Here is a 22,373-nt window from a genome sequence, read left to right as displayed (position 1 = left end):
GAGAGGGAGTGGGAGAGGGGAGCGTTGTGGGTGGGAGGGAAGTTATGGGGGGGAAGGAAGCTATTGTAATCCATAAGCTGTACTTTGGAAATTTATGCTCATTAAATTAAAAAAAAAAAAAAGAATTCTACTGGTGAGCTCAGCTCAGCCTTCCCTTTACTATTCCTCCCTACCCCCTTTACTCTATCCTTTCTGATTTGTGAAGTGCCTCTCCACAAGTTCATACCATAAATGTGCAAACTTCTGTATTAGCTCTGCTTCATCTGGTGGCATGTTTTCTGGGAGAATACGCATCATGTATATATACACAAAATTTATAATGTTACAGATGCAAAAGGGATATATAGCACACAAATTACATAAATTATAAAACATGCAATATTCCTTTTACATCACATAACCAATTGATTCTCAGAGAATACTTACTTTGTTTTTTGCTGAACTCAACTATTCTTAGCTAGACTATGTCTGTAAGTCAATCATGATTTCATAAAATTAGCCTGAATCAACGTCGCGTTATTGTCTAATACAGAAGTTACTCATATCACTGACAAACTAATATAATCTGAAATAAGCATTAGTTAATATTCTCATTGACATTGGGTAAGAATGAAGATGTATGTGATAACTTCGTTCATTCAACAGTGACATGAGCTGAATCAGATGATGACTTCCAAATATTGGAAGAACATTTTGGGTTCTATTCAAATGTGATGGTTACAGAAATGGCACATGTTTAAGTTTGATCTGTTTTATTAACATTTTCTCCATCATGTTCTTAAGTCTACCTATTCAACTAACCAAAAAAATAAAACCTTGCCAAAGTGAGGGGAGGGAGGGAAAATTAATCAATTTCTGTGGTGTAATCACTCCCACCATGAACATTTTCAAGCCCCCACTGCAATATCACTGTGTACACAGGTTAAAAGGTAAGCACAGTACACACACCGTGGTACATTATTTCTATTAGAGAGACACAATAAAGAACCTAAGGAAGATAAATAATAGTAAAATGATTAGGAGATGATGAATTTTGAGTATGTATTAACCTTATTTTCAATATAGTTTATCATTGGTAAGTTTATATAATTTGATTTTTAATAAAACCCATGTTTAGTAATAAGGTGGCAAAATTTCTTAATTATTTATCATTCTTTGAAATACAAAGATGGGGGCAGCGCTGTGACATAGTGGGTAAAGCCACCACCTGCAGGGCCAGCATCCCGTATAGGTTCTGGTTCAAGTCCTGGCTGCTCCACTTCCAATCCAGCTCTCTGCTGTGCCCTGGGAAAGCAGTAGAAGATGGCCTAAGTCCTTGGGCCCCTGTACCTGCATGAAAGACCCGGAGGAAGCTCCTGATTACTGGCTTCAGATCAACACACCTCCAGCCATTGCGGCCAATTTGGGAGTGAACCAGCAAATGGAAGACCCCCCCCCTCTCTCTCTCACCCCCACCCCCACTCCTTCTCTCTCTTTATAACTCTTTCAAAAAATAACTCTGTAATTAACACACAATTATTCTTAGGTGTTTAAATTTTAACTGAAAAGTGATCCCTGTTAGGAATTTGGAAAACATTATGCTGAGTGAAATAAGCCAATCCCAAAGGGACAAATACCACTTGTTCTCCTTGATAGGCGACAACTGAGCACCAAAAAGGAAACCTCTTAAAGTGAAATGAACACTATGAGAAACGGTGACTTTATCAGCCCTCACCCTGACTGTTGATGAGCAGCTTAATATGTTATCCCTCTTAGTACTTTTTTTGTTTGTTCTACTTAATACTTGTGGTTGAATACTGTAATCAATACACAATTCTTCTTAAGTGCTGAAACTTAACTGAAAAGTGATCTCTGTTAAATATAAGAGTGGGAATAAGAGAGGGAGGAGATGTACAATTTGGGACATGCTCAATTGGACTTGCCCCAAATGGTAGAGTTAGAAACGTGCCAGGGGATTCCAATTCAATCCCATCAAGGTGGCATGTACCAATGCCATCTCACTAGTCCCAGTGATCAATTTCTGTTCACAATTGACCATAATGATAGGACTAAGAACCAAAGGGAGCACATAAACAAGACTAGTGTCTGCAAATACTAGCTGATAGAATAAAAAAGGGAGAGAATGATCCAACATGGGAAGTGAGATACACAGCAGACCCATAGAATGGCAGATGTCCTAAACAGCACTCTGGCCTCAGAATCAGCCCTTAAGGCATGTGGATCCGGCTGAAATGCCCATGAGACTATTTCAGGCATGGAAAGCCAAGACACTCTGGGGGGAAAAAAAAAAAACTAAATGAAAGCTCTCCGTGAGTGAGATCCCAGTGGAAAGAACAGGTCATCAAAGAAGGAGGTACCTTTCTCTGAAGGGAGGAGAGAACTTCCACTTTGACCATGGCCTTGTCTAAATATGATCAGAGTCAGTGAACTCAGGGGGCTTCCATAGCCTTGGCAGCTCATGACAAGAGCCTAGGGTGATTACTGATGCCGTAAACAAGAGTGTCAATTTGTTAAGTCAACAAAAGGAGTCACTGTGCACTTACTCCTCCTGTAGGATCTTTGTCCTTAGTGTGCTGTACATTGAGATTTATTGCTATAACTAGTACTCAAACGGTATTTTTCACTTTATGTTTCTGTGTGGGAGCAAACTGTTGAAATCTTTACTTAATGTATGCTAAACTGATCTTCTGTATATAAAGAGAATTGAAAATGAATCTTGATGTGAATGGAAGGGGAGAGGGAGTGGGAAAGGGGAGGGTTGCGGGTGGGAGGGACATTATGGGGGGGAAGCCTTTGTAATCCATAAGCTGTACTTTGGAAATTTATATTCATTAAATAAAAGTTTAAAATAAATAAATAAATAAATCTTAAAAAAATAATTTCAAAGAAACATAGAGAGACAGAGACATACAGATCCAGCCACGGATCCCTGTATAAATGCCCATAACAGCCAGGACAGGTTCAAGCCTAAGCTAGGATCCTGGAACTCAATCTGAGTCTCCCTTTTGGGCGGCAGGGACCCAATTACTTGAGCCATCACTGTTGCCTCCCAGGGTGTGCATTCTCAGGAATAAGGAAGCAGAAGCTGAGTCAGAACTCAAAGCCAGGAGCTCTGATATGGGATGCAGGTGTCTTACCTACTGCACCAAATGCTCACCCAGTTTCTAAAAATGTAGAACTCTTTGGTAAACCAGTATGAACCACATATAATACACTAGTACATTTTTCTTACCAGATCTTCTATTCCTGTTTTCCCCATGTCACAACAGCCATGCTATGTAATAACTATGTACTTGTCTGGTTTCTCCTGAAGAATTTCATAGGGTTGAGAACAGGATGGTTCTTCCCTGTGTCACAAGTCATTGCAGTGCCTGGAACGTTATAGAAGCTCAGTAAACATTTATGATGGATACAAGAAACAGTGTAAAATGGCCCTATTCCAGCCTGGAGCCTGGGAAAAATCCAATTAGAAGCATTTTGAGGGGCCAGGCTGTGGCGTAGTGGGGCAAGCCACCACCTGCAACGCCAGCATCCCATGTGAGCACCAGTTCAAGTCCTGGCTACTCTACTTCCAATCCAGCTCTCTGCTATGGCTAGGAAGAGCAGTAGAAAATGGCCCAAGTATTTGGACCCCTGAACCTACATGGGAGACCTAGAGGAAGCCACTGGCTCGTGGCTTCCGACCTGCACAGCTCTGGCCATTGCAGCCACCTAGGGAGTGAACCAATGGATGGAAGACCTCTCTTTCTTTCTCTCTCTCTCTACTTCTGCCTCTCTGTAACTCTGCCTTTCAAATAAATAAATAAATCTTTAAAAAAAAAAAAGAAAAAAGGGATGCTTTAAAAAAAAGCATTTTGAAGTCTTAGCTTCCTATTTTTACCCCACCACTAACTGAAGAAAGGCCTCTCTCCTGATGTTAACTCACATTAGACTGAACTCATGTAAATATTAGTTAAGTATTTTCTGTATACTTTTTACATTGGATGACTTCAGGGTCTCATGTTAAGATAGCAAGGACCCCTGCATAAAGTAAGCTGGTGGAGTTCACGTGTCTGTTGTTTTGGGCCTCGTCTTCCCTTGATAGGTCCTTACGGGAGCTGTCACAAGGGTCGCCCAGAACAACCCACTCCAGGATGGAAGTATTCATTACTCCAGCTGCTGAGTCAGGCATTGGTAGCTGAAGGTTCTTAGCTGAGTCTCTTTCCAGGAACTGTCCTGGCCTAAAGTGAACTCTCTGGCTCAAGATCACACCTTCTGTCCAGTGAGCACCTCTAAGAAGTGACTGCCCTCTTGCTTCCATCCATGACAACACTGCAGGGCCACCTCAGCTCCAGCACTCTGCAGGGTTCTGTGAGATTTCTGGTGCAACTGCCCTGCCCTTCTTCTTCTGCTTCTGCTTAGTTATGCTTCTTTAACACATCCTCCATCACATTATGCACATAAAACTCCATCCCAGGGTCTATTCCTTGAGGATCGAAACCCCATGCAGTCTTCAATATTGTGTAAGGCACACCTGCACACTAATTTTAACACAACCTCATGCCACAGTGTGCACATTGTGAGAAATATTGAAACTTAAAAGCAAAAGAATAACAGTAGCAAATAGAGCAAATAATCAATTGAAGTATTGACATTGATTTAGTAGGACCATTTCAACTCTAAAATTGCAATGTTTAAATGCATATTTACAAAAGTAAAATTATGTATTAGCTTAAGTAATATACTTTCTTCTTATGATAATTTTCTTATTTTTTTTTTTGACAGGCAGAGTGGACAGTGAGAGAGAGAAAGACAGAGAGAAAGGTCTTCCTTTTGCCGTTGGTTCACCCTCCAATGGCCGCCGCGGCTGGCGCGCTGCGGCCGGCGCACCCCGCTGATCCGATGGCAGGAGCCAGGAGCCAGGTGCTTTTCCTGGTCTCCCATGGGGTGCAGGGCCCAAGCACCTGGGCCATCCTCCACTGCACTCCCTGGCCACAGCAGAGGGCTGGCCTGGAAGAGGGGCAACCGGGACAGAATCCGGCGCCCCGACCGGGACTAGAACCCGGTGTGCCAGTGCCGCAAGGCGGAGGATTAGCCTAGTGAGCCGCGGCGCCGGCCCGATACTTTTCTTATTGATTGTGCTATTCAAAAAGTATCAAATGTGCTGTATGAGTTTATTTCAAGACTTGCATGATATAGAAAATTCTATCATAAATACCAATTTATGCTGAGAGCATCTGGTAATTTAGTAATCAATGTAGTATCTGCAATTTTGAGGTGAGTTAAAATTGGTAATACAAATAAGAAATAGCTTAGCTTACATGAACATTCATTATAGCGTGAAAACAATCTTAATTGCTAAAAATGGAGGGCACAGTTAATGACTTTCTGTTGGATAGCTTCTGTCTTACACAATTATACAGACACAGCTACAGACAAGGAAAATATCTAGTGCTGGTTGCACGATTATCACTCTCAGGTGAAAAGTAGTTGTTCAGTCACTCCAAACAAAATTTTAATTCTAAGAGATAAAAAGACAAACTTAAGGGCAATTTTCTTAAAAGTCCAACCCAGTTAGCCATATTAGAATGCTCAGTGGCATGTGTAATAAAGTGATTGTGTAGCTATATTTATGCAGCCACTTAACACATAGAAAGAAGAGAAGTGACCCACAATCAAGTAGCTGATGACAACTAAGCATTTAAGTATGGACTACTAATTCATGTTCACCCCAATACAAAAAGTGGCTAATGGATATGCATGGGTTTTTTGCAGATATGAGAAATTGTATGCATTTGAGGCCAAATGAGAAGTATTAACATCTCAAAGTAAATTTAAGAGTGATCTAAAACAATGTTTCTAATTATTATTTTTCATCATTGATACAACTTCTAAAAATATGCTTTTTAAAATTGTTTTTGACAGTTTTTACTTGTGGCTCTCACACACATCTGAACAACTTAATGGCTCCTGGTCAGGATGGGCCAAGTTAAAAAATTCCTAGCATATTAGTAATTTTGAAGAATGCACATGATTATCTGTGAATTTGAATCCCTTGTTACTCTATCTCCAAGTTTCTGAAACAGGAGATAATTTACAAACAAATCACATCAAGACCCAAGTAACCAAAGGTCGTGTATTCACAAATAAATGGTACATTATAATGCAAATAATCAAAGGTCATAAGAATTTATATAAGAATTTAGATTGTGGGGCTGGCATCATGCCTCAGCATCCCATATTACAGTGCATCCCATATTTGAGTCCCGGCTCTCCACTTCCAATCCAACTTCTTGTAGATGTGCCATGGGAAGCAATGGAAGATGACTCAAGCCATTGGGCCTCCACCAATCATGTGGAGGACCTGAATGGGTTTCTGGCTCCTGCCCTAGCATGGTCCAACTCAAGCTGTTGTACCCATTTAGGGAGTGAACTTGCAAATGGAAGATTCTCTCTCTCTCTCTTTCTGTTGATCTGCCTTTCAAATGGATAAATAAATATTATTGAAATAGTTTACCATAGTAATCATTTTTATCATAATGACTCAGTATGAACTTTAAACTATAATTTTCTATTTCCAACTAGAAATAAAATGTTATTTCCTCATGAAGGCCAGCTTAGGCTAGAAGAAATATACCAACCAGGTGTTTCTAGGCTATGACACAAGCCCAGAGGTTTTGTTACAGAGTGGGATCCATACCAAGGAAATAACATGGTACAAAATTTCAGGAAGCTGGTGTAGATTCTTTGTCTGGACCCACTTGTAGCATGAAAAAGTATCCATTGGTTCTTGGAGTCTATGTTTCCACAGACCTACCCTCTTTTTAAGTGTCACACCTGCAGATCAAACCTTGATGAGGAAAGGTAATTATAGAGCATTTAATTCAGGACGTGCCTCATTTGCCATGTCAGAAATGGAAAGGTTTTATTTGAAACACACATTGCCCCAAACTGTCCCTCTAAACTTGGGTGTCACATTACAGGACTTCCCTGGCATTGTCCTATATTGGTTCCATTTACCAAAATATTCTTCTGGACGGGTTCCATCCATGTTTTCCTGGATTTTCCAATTTGAGAGTGTAACGGGTTATTAAATGCCACTCTTCTTGCTTCAACATAATCCCTCTAAGGTAAAGCATAAAACACGCTCCAACAACACCTACTTTGTGAAGAGAGATGATAGTTTAAACCACTCCTTACTTAGTATAGGTTAATCTAGGGTTAATCTTATGAGTATAAAGTTAACTGAAAATAGATCTTTGTAAATATTAAGAATAGGAATAGGAAAGGGAGGAGGAAGAAGGGTTCCTGAAACTGTATAAACTGTATACATTCCTGAAACTGATCTAAGAAATACATAAAATTTGTTTACCTTCAATAAAATTTTTAAAAAAATACTCTTTCAGGATTTTCAAAGGAGTTGAAGGGGAAGAAGTCCCAAATTGGTCCCTACCAGCTTTAGCCAATCTCTGACCTCAGCCTGAAAAAGATTGAAGGGCTCAGGTTTCTTTAGAGTGAGTTGTCAGTTATATGAACTCCCACAAGCATCCAGGGGGAATGTAGCACTTCCCCTTAACCTCAAGACTAGGGAAAAAGGCTTAGGGAGACTCATGGAAACTGAAGTCCAAAGAAAAGAGGGGTTACACTACGTGAAGCTGCATTTCTTCCCCCAGAGTAGCTTCTCAAAATGCAAATGTGTGCCTTTAAAAAAGATTCTACAGAGAGAGCTGCATAAAAAGGCCAGGAGACATCAGTAGAGGTAGACATTGGCACACAGGCAGAGGTGTCAGTTACAGGTGGCCAGCTCAGGAAATACATTGTTGTCATCAGCTGAGCAGCAGCTAAGAAGTCTCCAGGAGAGGTCGCCAAGGAATTCTGTGAAGCATCACACAGGAACAAAGGAGTCGGTCTGAGATCCCATGCTGTGCCCAGCAGAAACCACTCCAGGGACCTGCACCAGCCCCTAAGACTGTTGCCCTAAAGCCCAGCCTTAGAGATGTCAAGAACAGAAGCCATCCAGAAAGACAAAGCAGAGCGAAGACTGGAGAAGGCAGCAGTGCCCATAGAGACCATCAAAACCCAATTAGGACCTGAACTGGGAGAGGACAGACTATGGAATGAGTTTGGGTTTTATATTATGCCAGACAACATTGTGATTATGCAAGTGTTGTACTAGACTAGATTATCATACTAGACTGGGTGCTCTCATGCTTAAAGTGGTCAGATGCAGAGATGGACTTAGAATTTTTTAGTCCTGGGTTTTATCAATGTGGAGACTCTCTTAAATAAAATGTATTTAAAAGATAAACTTAGTTAGGTGGAAAAATTTTTGAAATCCATGTATACAAGGGACCTTCAATAATAATAATAAGTATTATGAATAAACTAGTGTGGATTTTGAATTTTTATACCAAAATAAACCCATTTTTTAATTTCTTTTTTCCATGAGTTTCTGAATTACTTTTGTGTGTATGCATATGCATAGTTCTATTAAATTTTTATCTATATATTTTATGCACTTATGTCTTATACATAATGTGCATTTATTTACATGTATGTAAATTAGATACGGGCATATATATATGTATGTGTATCTGTATGTAATATTTTTAAATAGTTTTGAATTTTAAATCAAATCCAAATTCTCTAGCTATTTTGTTAAGCTCTCTGATTCAGTGATTGAATTCTAGATCAACTCTTCATCACTAATAACCACTAATGACCCCAATTCAGAATATTTAGCAAAGAGTGGCTATGAAAACTGTCTGCATCTGATTGCTTCCAATTCTTCCTAAGAGTTGACCCATTTTGAATGATCTCCTAATTCTATGACAGCTTCCTCCTTTGGCAGCTTCCTTACCCCATCTTTAGCTTTCCAAAGAGATCCAAAACTCTCCTCCCCCCTGTCCCTATTTAGTAATGACATGCTCAGAAAAATTCTAATTAAATATTTAATGTATAAAAATAGAGTCCCTGGCTATGGCCTCAGACTATCTGGAGTCCTGAATAAGCTTTCAACTCCATTCCGCCAGCATCCCATAGGGGCACCAACTGGAGTGGGCTGCTCCACTTCTGATCCAGCTTCCTGCTGATGGCCTGGGAAAGCAGTGAAAGATGGTCCAAGTGCTTGGGCCCCTGCACCCACATGTGACACCCAGAAGAAGCTCCTGGGTTTGGATTGTCTCAGCTCCAACAGTTGTGGCCATTTGGAGAATAAACCAGCGGATGAAAGAACTCTTCTCTCTCTCTTCCTCTCTGTAACTATGCCCTTCAAGTAAATAAATAAATCTTAAAAAAAAAGATATAATCTGATAATGTCACTTCTTTACTCAGAAATTCCCAAAGATCTCCAACTCATGTGGAGTAAAAGAGAACTTTTCTCGTACATGTAACATCACACGTGTTCTCTGACTCCTGCCTCAATGTATGCTATCCTTTTATCACACAGACTTGTTTTCGCTCTCTTCAACTTGCCAGAAGTACTCCACAGGCAGATTTTTCGCTCTTGCTACCCCCTTAGCAAGAAATGTCCTCCCCTATAATGATACACCTTCAAGGCTTGCTTCTTCCCTTCCTTAACGTTTTTATTCTCCATGAGAACTTTGCCAGCTGCCACCACCTTCAACAGGCATTGCTGTCTATTACTATTTTTGGTCTTATAATCTATAAGATCTTCTGTCATATTACACAGATAATGTATTTGAGACTGTTACTGTTTGCTTTCTTTTTTATATTTTTTTATTTGACAGGTAGATTTATAGACAGTGAGAGAGAGAGACAGAGAGAAAGATCTTCCATCCACTGGTTCACTCCCCAAATGGCCACAATGGCCAGAGCTGGGCCAATCCAAAGCCAGGTGCCAGGAGCTTCTGCAAGGTCTCCCACGTAGGTGCAGGAGTCCAACTGCTTGGGCTATCTTCTTCTTTCCCAGGCCGTAGCAGTTGGGCTATCTTCTACTACTTTCCCAGTCCATAATAGAGAGCTGGATAAGAAGAGGAGCAGCAGGGACTCAACTTGGCACCCATATGGAATGCTGGTACCAAAGGCAGGGGATTAACCCACTGCACCACAGCACTGGCCCCTGTCTGCTTTCTTTACTAGAACAAAGAACAGAGGATCATGAGAATTGGTACTGTTTCTCTATTTTATCCACACATAGATCCTCATCTTTCAAGCTGATGCTTAATAGATTGCAGATGTTTAAGAAATAGCTGTTGTTATTTACTGTGTAAAGAAGGTTCAGGTTGGGAACAGCGAGTGAGATGGGGATGGCAGTTATAGAGTAAGAAATAGAGAGACTGGTTTCTTAATAGTCACAAGATAGGGAAGACACTGGTAAACAAAGGAACAGAGAAGAGGATTTTGGATGTGTCATGATTAAAAGTTGGTCCCCACTACACACACACACACACACACACAGTCAACATTGTTTACAGTATCAATTTGATTTACTTTAATTAGTTTTTTTGACTGGATTATGTTTCTGTTCATGTTATCTGCAGACAGTGTACCACTTAGTTTCCAGTTGTATTTTTTAATTAGGTAAAGCCTGATTTTCACTGTTTATTTTCATGTACTAAAAAGTATAGTTTTAGGATTAAAAGAAATTTTAGATAATCCTGCTGCTAAGCATATCTCTCTTTTTTTAACCTCTGTATAACTTTAACTCAGAACATAGCCCTTTTACCAGCTTCTGGAAGTAATACAATAGCACTGAGGAAGCGGTGACTTGGGTAGGATTATTGAAGGTTCATGTCAAACAATCCCTAAGATTCCACATCAAAGAGGCTGGAGGTGTGGAGGGAGGCTGGACAAAGGTCACCAGAACACAGGTAAACAGAAGTAGCAGGCTCTGGTGTTTCCAGCACAGAGGAGCAACTACAGATTACAACAGTGTGTTAGATAAAGAGCTGGAGGAGAGGACCTAGTGGTCTCCAAAGGAGGAGGATGGGTGGTGGTGCTCAGGGTTGGGGGATGCCAATAGCCTGCTGGGTTCCATTTACAATGTATGTATGTGTTGAAATATTCCACTTCTTTCCCCATGAAAGTGTGCAAGAATTGCATGTTCATCTGAAATCCTTCTAAATAAAATAAAATAAAATAAAATAGGGGGAAAGGAAATCTTCATCCAACCCTCTCTTTTCCCAGAGGCATGCTTTCTGTTCCAGATAGCAACTGTCCTCTGAGTACAGTACTGCACCCCCTTCCCACTCCCACTCCCTCCTTTCTTACAAGAACCTTGTTCCCACATGAAGCTTGGATTTAGGAAGGATCATTTCAGCAAAGTTGATCTTGTGAATATCTTTAAGAACTGTTCAAGCTATATTTTTTGGTATCCTTGCATGAAGAACACAGCAAGAAAATTAGAAAAAGTATTACTTGGGGAAAAAGAAAAAACAAGAAACCTCAAATGGTCCTACAATCAATACTGGAATTCATTACCACTAAAGCTTAACAGTGCATTTTGTGTGTGGACCTCTCAATAAGGAAGCCTTGCATTGTGCTCCTTGTTATTTTGCCCCTTCTGCTTCACTTTACAGGCTTTAACCACAATGTCTAGGCTGTAGCACTGGTTCCATGGATTGGCTTGCATGTATTTCTAAACTATATAAAGTTCAGGAGTCATCATATAAAAACTGTAGAATAGCATTTTTACCCCTATTAAATTGTGTTCAAAAGTGTGGCACAGAAACCTAAAAAGACTGGAATTTATAGAAATGATTAGGCAGCTCAAGATCTCTTTGAACTAATGTAAAATTCATAAAAATGGCATTATTCACAGCTAGAAAGTGTATTAAAGGATTAAATTAAGGCACAGATTTATCTTTAGGAAAAACCTATCAAAGGGGAAAAATATTGCTCCCTCAGTAAAAAAAAAATGTAATTCAATGTGTGAAAACTAAATAAATATCATTTATCATCATGAGGAAACATCCCAGGGAATAAGCACTACTTTCCTCAAGTTAAAACCCAAGTTTCTTACATTGCTAAAAGTTTCAACTCTGAAATTCTAAAACAAAAGCAGAAGCAAAATCAGTCGAAGTTTTCTATCAATAACCAACCAACCAGATTGCAACAAAAGTATTTTCTAATAAAGAAATGGAGCTGAAAAGCATTGCAGATCTCCTCTTAATTAAAGGTATGGTATTACTGCCTGTTAGCCTTATTCCCAACTCAGCCCCACCCCCTCCCCCACACACATACTTTTAAAACAAAAACAAAAGGGGGCCCATGTCACAGTACAGTGAGTTGATTCCATATGAGCCTCTGCTCCACTTCTGATCCAGCTCTCTGCTGGTGCACCTGGGAAGGCAATGGAAGATGGCCCAACCCAAGAATGAGGAGTCACGCAGGTTAATAAGCTATTAGGTTGGTTCCCAGAAAATACGGAAAGTCCCTTTAAGAGGGTGCAAAATTCGGGAGCCAAGATGGCGGAATAGTGAGGGCGCGCACCGATAGTCCGGGAAAATTTAGTTTAATAAAAGGGGAGTTACGGTAGCCTCAGAAAAAAGAACCAGGAAAATATTGCAGACAAAACTCTTCTGGATCCAGTGGGCGTGAATCGGAGGACCTACTGGGAGAACAAGGTCGCCCACCGCGCGCGAAAGCCGAACCACAGGACCGAGCCGCGGGACTGAGCCGCGGAAGCCGAGCCGAGGGACGGAGCTGCGCGCAAGTGCTCGAAGGGGAGTGCAACAGCGGGGAGACTTGGGAAGTCCAGGGCTCCGAGTCCACACATCGGCGCTGGAAGGGGAGCAGACCTGCGTGGAGAGCGTGGGAGCCCACAGTTCGGGACGTCAGCGGCAGACTCAACACACCAGCGCTGGAACGCGAGGTGAGCCGAACCTCAATAACCCGAGACACCGGCAGGCAAGCGGAGAGAGGAGACTAGAGGGAACGACCCCCGGGGCGGGGGGGACTTCACCAAGCTAACTGGAAGAGAGAGAGAGGGAAAAAAAAAAAAAAAAAAAGGTGACTGGTATGGACACGGGTTTCTCTCTCTCCGCTCACCTCTCAAGGGCAAGCAAGACAAAGAGCAGGCGCCATCTTGGACATACGTCATAAGCAGAGCGACCTCAGGTCTGCACCGGCCCTGAGCCTAGCAGTAAAACCTGACTCTGGGTGGGGCGAATTAACAGGAGATTAGGACTTAGTAAATTTATGGTGCTACTGAACTGAGACTGTGAAAAAAGAGACGGTGGGGGAGAGAACTCACGGAATTCACGTGAGCACTCTCCAGAGACGCTACAATTCCGTAACTTTGGCAACCCAGTGGGAGACTGAAGGAGAATTTGAGCGCACTCTAAGGGCCGAACAGATTCCCTGTGTGGTCCTTGGGAAAGAGCTTCTGATCTCTGGCTCCTGTGGGTATATCATTTGCCTGCTAACTACCTCCAACTTTGTTCAGCTGTGCAGAATAACTTCCCTGTTGAATCAAAAAAAAAAGAGAGAGAGAGAGAGAGAGAGAGAGAGAGGTTTACCACGCCTAACCTGGGAGTGTCACCTTTGGCACACCAAACAGAGCTCTCAGGCCACACCCATCTCAAGCCCTAAGGCTCCATCAAAAACAGATAGTCCACTTAATCTAGAGTCATAGTATAACAAGAAAAAGCACCACAGTGAAGAAACCAAATATCTCCAATATGACAAATAACAAACGCAAAAACCAAGGTAATAAAAACAAGGAAGTCACCATGAAGCCCTCAAATGAAAAAGACACCCCAATTCAAGATTATGAGGATGATGACATAGAAGAAATGCAAGAAGCAGATCTCAAAAAATTGATAAGAACATTAAGAAGTTCTCAAAAACAAATTATTGAACTACAGAAAACCTTAATGGACAAGTTAGAAAATCTCTCTCGTGAAAATGAAATATTAAGGAGGAATCAAAATGAAACGAAACAACTAGTACAACAGGAAACTGGGATAGTGACTGAAGTGAAGAATTCAATAGATCAAATGAAAAACACAATAGAGAGCCTTACAAACAGAATGGGAGAAGCAGAAGAGAGAATATCGGACTTAGAAGACAGAGAACAGGAAAGGATACAGTCAGACCAAAGAAAGGAAGAGGAAATTAGGAATCTAAAACATATTGTCGGGAATCTTCAGGATACTATTAAAAAACCCAACATTCGGGTTCTAGGAGTTCCTGAAGGCATGGAGAGGGAGAAAGGATTAGAAGGCCTTTTTAGTGAGATATTAGCAGAAAATTTCCCAGGTTTGGAGAAGGACAGAGAAATCCTAGTACAGGAAGCTCACAGAACCCCTAATAAACACGACCAAAAGAGACCCTCACCACGGCACGTTGTAATTAAACTCTCCACAGTGAAACATAAAGAAAAGATCCTAAAATGTGCAAGAGAGAAACGTCAGATTACTCTCAGAGGATCTCCAATCAGACTCACAGCTGACTTCTCATCAGAAACTCTACAAGCTAGGAGGGAATGGCAAGATATAGCCCAGGTACTAAGAGAGAACAACTGCCAGCCCAGAATATTATATCCTGCAAAGCTATCATTTGTGAATGAAGGTGAAATAAAGACTTTTCATAACAAACAGAAATTGAAAGAATTTGTTGCCACTCGTCCAGCCCTGCAAAAGATGCTTAAAGATGTGTTACACACAGAAACAAAGAAACACGGTCATCAATATGAAAGAAGGTAAAGGAAGGAAACCAAGGAAGGAAAGCTCACAGCAAAAGATCACAGGGAATTCAAAGCATATATTAGAACTTATCTTTGGCAAATGGCAGGGCAAAGTTACCACTTATCATTAGTCACATTGAACGTGAATGGCCTGAACTGTCCAGTTAAAAGACACCGTTTGGCTGATTGGGTTAAAAAACAAAACCCATCTATTTGCTGCCTACAAGAAACACATCTTTCCAACAAAGATCCATACAGACTGAAAGTGAAAGGCTGGAAAAAGATATACCATGCCAACAGAAATGAAAAAAGAGCAGGCGTAGCCATCTTAATATCAGACTCCATAAACTTTACCACAAAAACCATTAAGAGAGACAAAGAGGGACACTACATAATGATTAAGGGATCAATTCAACAGGAAGATATAACAATTATCAATGTATATGCACCTAACTACAGGGCACCGGTTTATCTAAAAGATTTGTTAACGGACTTAAAGGGAGACTTAGACCCCAATACAATAGTACTGGGGGACTTCAATACTCCACTCTCAGAAATAGACAGATCAATAGGACAGAAGATCAACAAGGATACAGTAGATTTAAACGACACTATAGCCCAAATGGATCTAACAGATATATACAGAACTTTCAATCCTACAGCTAAAGATTATACATTCTTCTCAGCAGTACATGGAACCTTCTCTAGGATTGACCACATACTAGGCCATAAAGCAAGTCTCAGCAAATTCAAAAGAATTAGAATCATACCATGCAGCTTCTCAGACCATAAAGGAATGAAGTTGGAAATGAACAACTCAGGAATCCCTAGAGCATACGCAAACACATGGAGATTGAACAACATGCTCCTGAATGAACAATGGGTCATAGAAGAAATCAAAAGAGAAATCAAAAACTTTCTGGAAGTAAATGAGGATAACAGCACAACATACCAAAACTTATGGGACGCAGCAAAAGCAGTGTTAAGAGGAAAGTTTATATCAATAGGTGCCTACATCAAGAAATTGGAAAGGCACCAAATAGATGAGCTTTCTATTCACCTCAAGGATCTAGAAAACCTACAGCAAACCAGACCCAAATCTAGTAGGAGAAGAGAAATAATTAAAATCAGAGAAGAAATCAACAGGATTGAATCAAGAAAAACATTACAAAAAATCAGCCAAACGAGGAGCTGGTTTTTTGAAAAAATAAACAAAATTGACACCCCATTGGCCCAACTAACTAAAAAAAGAAGAGAAAAGACCCAAATCAATAAAATCAGAGATGAAAAAGGAAATGTAACAACAGACACCACAGAAATAAAAAGAATCATCAGAAATTACTACAAGGACTTGTATGCCAGCAAACAGGGAAACCTATCAGAAATGGATAGATTCCTGGACACATGCAACCTACCTAAATTGAACCAGGAAGACATCGAAAACCTAAACAGACCCATAACTGAGACAGAAATTGAAACAGTAATAAAGGCCCTCCCAACAAAGAAAAGCCCAGGACCAGATGGATTCACTGCTGAATTCTACCAGACATTTAAAGAAGAACTAACTCCAATTCTTCTCAAACTATTCAGAACAATTGAAGAAGAGGGAATCCTCCCAAATTCTTTCTATGAAGCCAGCATCACCTTAATTCCTAAGCCGGGAAAAGATGCAGCACTGAAAGAGAATTACAGACCAATATCCCTGATGAACATAGATGCAAAAATCCTCAATAAAATTCTCGCCAATAGAATGCAACAACACATCAGAAAGATCATCCACCCAGACCAAGTGGGATTTATCCCGGGTATGCAGGGATGGTTTAATGTGCGCAAGACAATCAATGTGATACACCACATTAACAGACTGCAGAAGAAAAACCATATGATTCTCTCAATAGATGCCGAGAAAGCATTTGATAAAATACAACACCCGTTCATGATGAAAACTCTAAGCAAACTGGGTTTGGAAGGAACATTCCTCAATACAATCAAAGCAATCTATGAAAAACCCACAGCCAACATCCTATTGAATGGGGAAAAGTTGGAAGCATTTCCACTGAGATCTGGAACCAGACAGGGATGTCCACTCTCACCACTGCTATTCAATATAGTTCTGGAGGTTCTAGCCAGAGCTATTAGGCAAGAAAAAGAAATTAAAGGGATACAAATTGGGAAGGAAGAACTCAAACTATCCCTCTTTGCAGATGACATGATTCTTTATTTAGGGGACCCAAAGAACTCTACCAAGAGACTATTGGAACTCATAGAAGAGTTTGGCAAAGTAGCAGGGTATAAAATCAATGCACAAAAATCAACAGCCTTTGTATACACAGACAATGCCATGGCTGAGGAAGAAATTCTAAGATCAATCCCATTCACAATAGCTACAAAAACAATCAAATACCTTGGAATAAACTTAACCAAGGACGTTAAAGATCTCTACGATGAAAATTACAAAATCTTAAAGAAAGAAATAGAAGAGGATACCAAGAAATGGAAAAATCTTCCATGCTCATGGATTGGAAGAATCAATATCATCAAAATGTCCATTCTCCCAAAAGCAATTTATAGATTCAATGCAATACCAATCAAGATACCGAAGACCTTCTTCTCAGATCTGGAAAAATTGGTGCTGAAATTTATATGGAGGCACAAGAGACCTCGAATAGCTAAAGCAATCTTGTACAACAAAAACAAAGCCGGAGGCATCACAATACCAGATTTCAGGACATACTACAGGGCAGTTGTAATCAAAACAGCATGGTACTGGTACAGAAACAGAAGGATAGACCAATGGAACAGAATTGAAATACCAGAAATCAACCCAAACATCTACAGCCAACTTATATTTGATCAAGGATCTAAAACTAATTCCTTGAGCAAGGACAGTCTATTCAATAAATGGTGCTGGGAAAATTGGATTTCCACGTGCAGAATCATGAAGCAAGACCCCTACCTTACACCTTACACAAAAATCCACTCAACATGGATTAAAGACCTAAATCTACGACCTGACACCATCAAGTTACTAGAGAACATTGGAGAAACCCTTCAAGATATTGGCACAGGCAAAGAGTTTCTGGAAAAGACCCGGGAGGCACAGGCAGTCAAAGCCAAAATTAACTATTGGGATTGCATCAAATTGAGAAGTTTCTGTACCGCAAAAGAAACAGTCAGGAGAGTGAAGAGACAACCGTCAGAATGGGAAAAAATATTTGCAAACTATGCAACAGATAAAGGGTTAATAACCAGAATCTACAAAGAGATCAAGAAACTCCACAAAAACAAAACCAACAACCCAATTAAGAGATGGGCCAAGGACCTCAATAGACATTTTTCAAAAGAGGAAATCCAAATGGCCAACAGACACATGAAAAAATGTTCAAGGTCATTAGCAATCAGGGAAATGCAAATCAAAACCACAATGAGGTTTCACCTCACCCCGGTTAGAATGGCTCACATTCAGAAATCTACCAACAACAGATGCTGGCGAGGATGTGGGGAAAAAGGGACACTAACCCACTGTTGGTGGGAATGCAAACTGGTCAAGCCACTATGGAAATCAGTCTGGAGATTCCTCAGAAACCTGAAGATAACCCTACCGTTCGACCCAGCCATCCCACTCCTTGGAATTTACCCAAAGGAATTTAAATTGGCAAACAAAAAAGCGGTCTGCAGCCTAATGTTTATTGCAGCACAATTCACAATAGCTAAGACCTGGAACCAACCTAAATGCCCATCAACGGTAGACTGGATAAAGAAATTATGGGATATGTACTCTTTAGAATACTATACCGCAGTAAGAAACAACGAAATCCAGTCATTTGCAACAAAATGGAGGAATCTGGAACACATCATGCTGAGTGAAATAAGCCAGTCCCAAAGGGACAAATACCATATGTTCTCCCTGATCGGTGACAACTGACTGAACACCAAAAAGGAAACTTGTTGAAGTGAAAGGGACACTATGGGAAACGGTGACTTGATCAGCATAGCCCTGACTGTTAATGAACAACTTAATACATTATCCCTCTTAGTAGTTTTTTTGTCTGTTCTACTTAATATGACTGATTTAATTCTGTAATTAATACACAGTTATTCTTAAGTGTTGAAATTTAACTGAATTGTGATCCCTGTTAAACATAAGAGTAGGAATAAGAGAGGGAAGAGATATATAATTTGGGACATGCTCAAGCTGACTTGCCCCAAATGGTAGAGTTAGAAACATACCAGGGGATTCCAATTTAATCCCATCAAGGTGGCATGTACCAATGCCATCTCACTAGTCCAAGTGATCAATTTCAGTTCGCAATTGATCATAATGAAAGGACTAAGAGTCAAAGGGAGCACATAAGCAAGTCTAGTACCTGCTAACACTAACCGATAGAATAAATAAAGGGGAGAGTGATCCAACATGGGAAGTGAGATACTCAGCAGACTCATAGAATGGCAGATGCCCTAAATAGCACTCTGGCCTCAGAATCAGCCCTAAAGGCACTCGGATCTGGCTGAAAAGCCCATGAGAGTATTTCAGGCATGGAAAGCCAAGACACTCTGGCAAAAGATCTCTGTGAGTGAGATCTCAGTGGAAAGAACAGGTCTTCAAAAAAGGAGGTACCTTTCTCTGAAGGGAGGAGAGAACCTCCACTTTGACTATGACCTTGTCTAAACAAGATAAGAGTCGGAGAACCCAAGGGGCTTCCATAGCCTTGGAAACTCATGACTGGAGCATAGGGAGATTACTGATGCCATAGACAGGAGTGTCAATTGGTAAAGTCAACAACAGGAGTCACTGTGCACTTACTCCTCATGTAGGATCTCTGTCCTTAATGTGCTGTGCATTGAGATTTAATGCTATAATGAGTACTCAAATAATATATTTCACTTTGTGTTTCTATGGGGGTGCAAACCGTTGAAATCTTTACTTAATGCATACTAAACTGATCCTCTGTAAAAAAAAAAAAAAAAAAAAAAAAAAAAAAAAGAAAAGAAAAGAAACTATCAACTCCCAACTTGACTCTCACTGGGATTAAACATGACAATAGGTCTGATCTGATTTCATCATCATTAAAAAAAATCATCTATTATTTTTCACTTTATGTTTCTGTGTGGGAGCAAACTGTTGAAAGCCTTACTTAATGTATACTAAGCTGATCTTCTGTATATTAAGATAATCGAAAATGAATCTTGATGTGAATGGAAGGGGAGAGGGAGTGGGAAAGGGGAGGGTTGTGGGTGGGAGGGACGGTATGGGGGGGAAGCCATTGTAATCCATAAATCGTACTTTGGAAATTTATATTCATTATATAAAAGTTAAAAAAAAATAAAAAATAAATAAAAAATTAAAAAAAAAAAAAAAAAAACAAAGAGGGTGCAAAATTCTTGCTTCCCCCAAAAGCTATCTTTAGCAAGATCAAAGTGCCTATCCCACTCCTTAGAAGCTTCTAGTCTTATCATGAGAATAATGAAAGAGTGGTAATTCCACTCTTCTGACAGTTCTTTCTGTTACCATGAGCAAGCTAGACAAGACAGGCAAGATTACAAACCTGGACTGTTGATGGGTTTGTCCTCACCTTCTAACTGATTGTTAGCTGCTATTCTGTTTTTCCCCCCAAAAGTGGGCTTAAAAGACTCAGATCCTCACAATTCAGGGGGGTCTGCCTCTCTTGGAACCCACCTCCTGGCCACTGTGGCAGGGGTTTCTGTCTTAAATTAACCTTGCTTTTCCCTCTGCCTTGTCCCTGTGGAAATTCTTCTTTCACCTGAGACAAAGATCTCTGAGGTGGTACTTCTCTGCCATTGTTTCACCTATAACACAAGTGCTTGGGCCCCTGCCACCCATGTGAGAGACCTGGATGAAACTCCTGGCTCCTGGCTGCAGCCTGACCCAGCCTTGGTCATTGTAACTATTTGGGGAGTTACAATAGCAGAGATTTCTCTCTCTCTCTCTCTCTCTCTCTCTCTCTCTCTCTCTCTCTCTCTTTCTCCAGCCATGCCTTTCAAATAAAATACTGAATCAAAAAAAATTAAAATTAAATAAATTCTTATCTATCTTTGCCTCAGGAGGTGTTAGAATAAACCTCCATACTCTTTTGGTTTGCCCTGTGGGATTTTACAGTGTATTTTCTGTATGTCTAAAATGGAAGTAGTCTATTGCCTGTAACTTAGAGACAATGTGGATTGTACCAGCCTAGATTTTAAATCTTAGAGTAACAAAAAATGAATAAATATTAAAAATCCATTATTCCTTTCAGAGGTCAAAAAGCTCTATGCAGGAATGAGCTACTATTCAGTGCCCTTGGGCTAAACGTGTGCCCAAGCTCCCTCCACCTGAGTGCTCACGTTGCTACATCCCAAGTCAGGAATGGAAGATTTAAATGATAAGCGTGTAGCTTTTAATTTGAGTTTGGGAACCTAAACCCAATAAAATGGGCAATAAATACAAGCAGAAATCATTTTCAGGAAGTAACAAGATGACCCTGAAGGAATGATATTCTTACTACTGTGGTGGCTACAGGATGCAGCCTGCTTGTCCAAGTCATCCCTTAGTCCAGTTGAAGATGCAAAACATTTCCAGACCCCAGAAAAGCTGCATTGGTGAATCTAATGAACATGATAAAATTAACATGATCAAGCTTAGCTTTCCCTCCTTGAGCATGACACAAAATTCCTGTTGACTCAAAACATCAGTTATTTGTAAAACCAGGAAGCCTGGCTCTCTCTCTTGGTATAGTCACTTACGGGTTGCTCGGTTGCTCAAAGATGTGATGTTAAACCCTGTGGCTTCACTCTGCTGGCGTCCAGTTTGAAATTTCATTCCTTCTCTTTTCAGACAGAGCAATTTAGCTTCCTCTTGCTTCATCTTTGCCTGAGCAGACGAGCCTGGACACACCTTCCGTTTTATTAACTAACAATCCCCAGTGATGAGTAATCTCAAAGGAAGCTGCCATTTCCCGGAATTGGAGTTTGCCTCCCCCTGGACTCAGGAGCAGCTATACAGAGGATCTGTTTCTGTAAGCAAGACATCGTCATTTCTGCTACTCAAGGTGGCAGTTCTCTCTACAGTGGAGTGATTCCATCTTATCTGGAGAGCCAACCAGGAGAAGCATCCAGAGAATAGGTCAGAAGTGCTCTGAAAGAGCATGTTAGAGCTCGGAGAGCAGCAACAGAGTAGCAAAGCCACCAAAATCCCAGTGTGGGGTAAAGAGATAAGCATTGGCAGTGATATGGTTATTGCTAACAGAAATCCAAGCAGCTTGAGTAAAAAACTGAGATATATTGATTCATGGAACTGATGGAACATATAAAATAAACCAGGAGTAGAAATGGTTAGGAGTTCTTGAACAGCATGGAATTCGTGAAATCCTCCCTGTTCCTGATTTTGTGTATATTAACTCCACTGCAGGCTAGCTGTCTTCACCCACCAAGAACTGTACCCTGGGAGTCAGCACTGTGATGTAGTGGTTAATGCTGCCGCCTGCAGTGCTGGCATCCAGTTCAACTCAGTTCAAGTCCCAGATGCTCCTCTTCGGATTCAGCTCTCTGCTATGGCCTGGGAAGGCAGTAGAAGATGGCCCAAGACTTTGTGACCCTACACCCACTTCCAGATGGAAGATCTGGAAAAAGATCCAGGCTCCTGGCTTCAGATTGGCCCAGCTCTGGCCACTGCAGCCATCTGGGTGAGTGAACCAGAGGATGGAAGACCTCTCTCTCTGCCTCTGTAACTCTACCTTTCAAATAAATA

At 40.7% G+C, this 22,373-nt stretch overlaps 1 long non-coding RNA gene and 1 other non-coding gene across 2 annotated transcripts in view; one reads left to right on the top strand and one right to left on the bottom strand.

Moving 5' to 3' along the window:
* Positions 1-13,686, bottom strand: part of LOC100344325 (uncharacterized) — a 27,915-nt gene extending 14,229 nt beyond the window's left edge. Inside the window, exons 1-2 of the transcript XR_016220111.1 lie at positions 12,991-13,686; positions 3,233-3,371 (exon numbers count right to left, since the gene is read on the bottom strand). This is a non-coding gene — a transcript (uncharacterized LOC100344325). The remainder of the gene's footprint in view (positions 1-3,232; positions 3,372-12,990) is intronic.
* On the top strand, positions 12,205-22,373 carry LOC149122316 (uncharacterized). The gene is made up of 3 exons (XR_016220112.1): positions 12,205-12,814; positions 21,462-21,642; positions 22,035-22,373. It is a non-coding gene; the product is annotated as an uncharacterized LOC149122316 (long non-coding RNA).

Source organism: Oryctolagus cuniculus, chromosome 14, assembly GCF_051225735.1.
Source record: "Oryctolagus cuniculus isolate XC-2025 breed Fujian yellow rabbit chromosome 14, ASM5122573v1, whole genome shotgun sequence".
In the NCBI taxonomy this organism is placed as follows: Eukaryota; Metazoa; Chordata; class Mammalia; order Lagomorpha; family Leporidae; genus Oryctolagus; species Oryctolagus cuniculus.
Note: the sequence above shows the minus strand (reverse complement) of the source record. Positions and strands in the feature narration are given on the sequence as shown.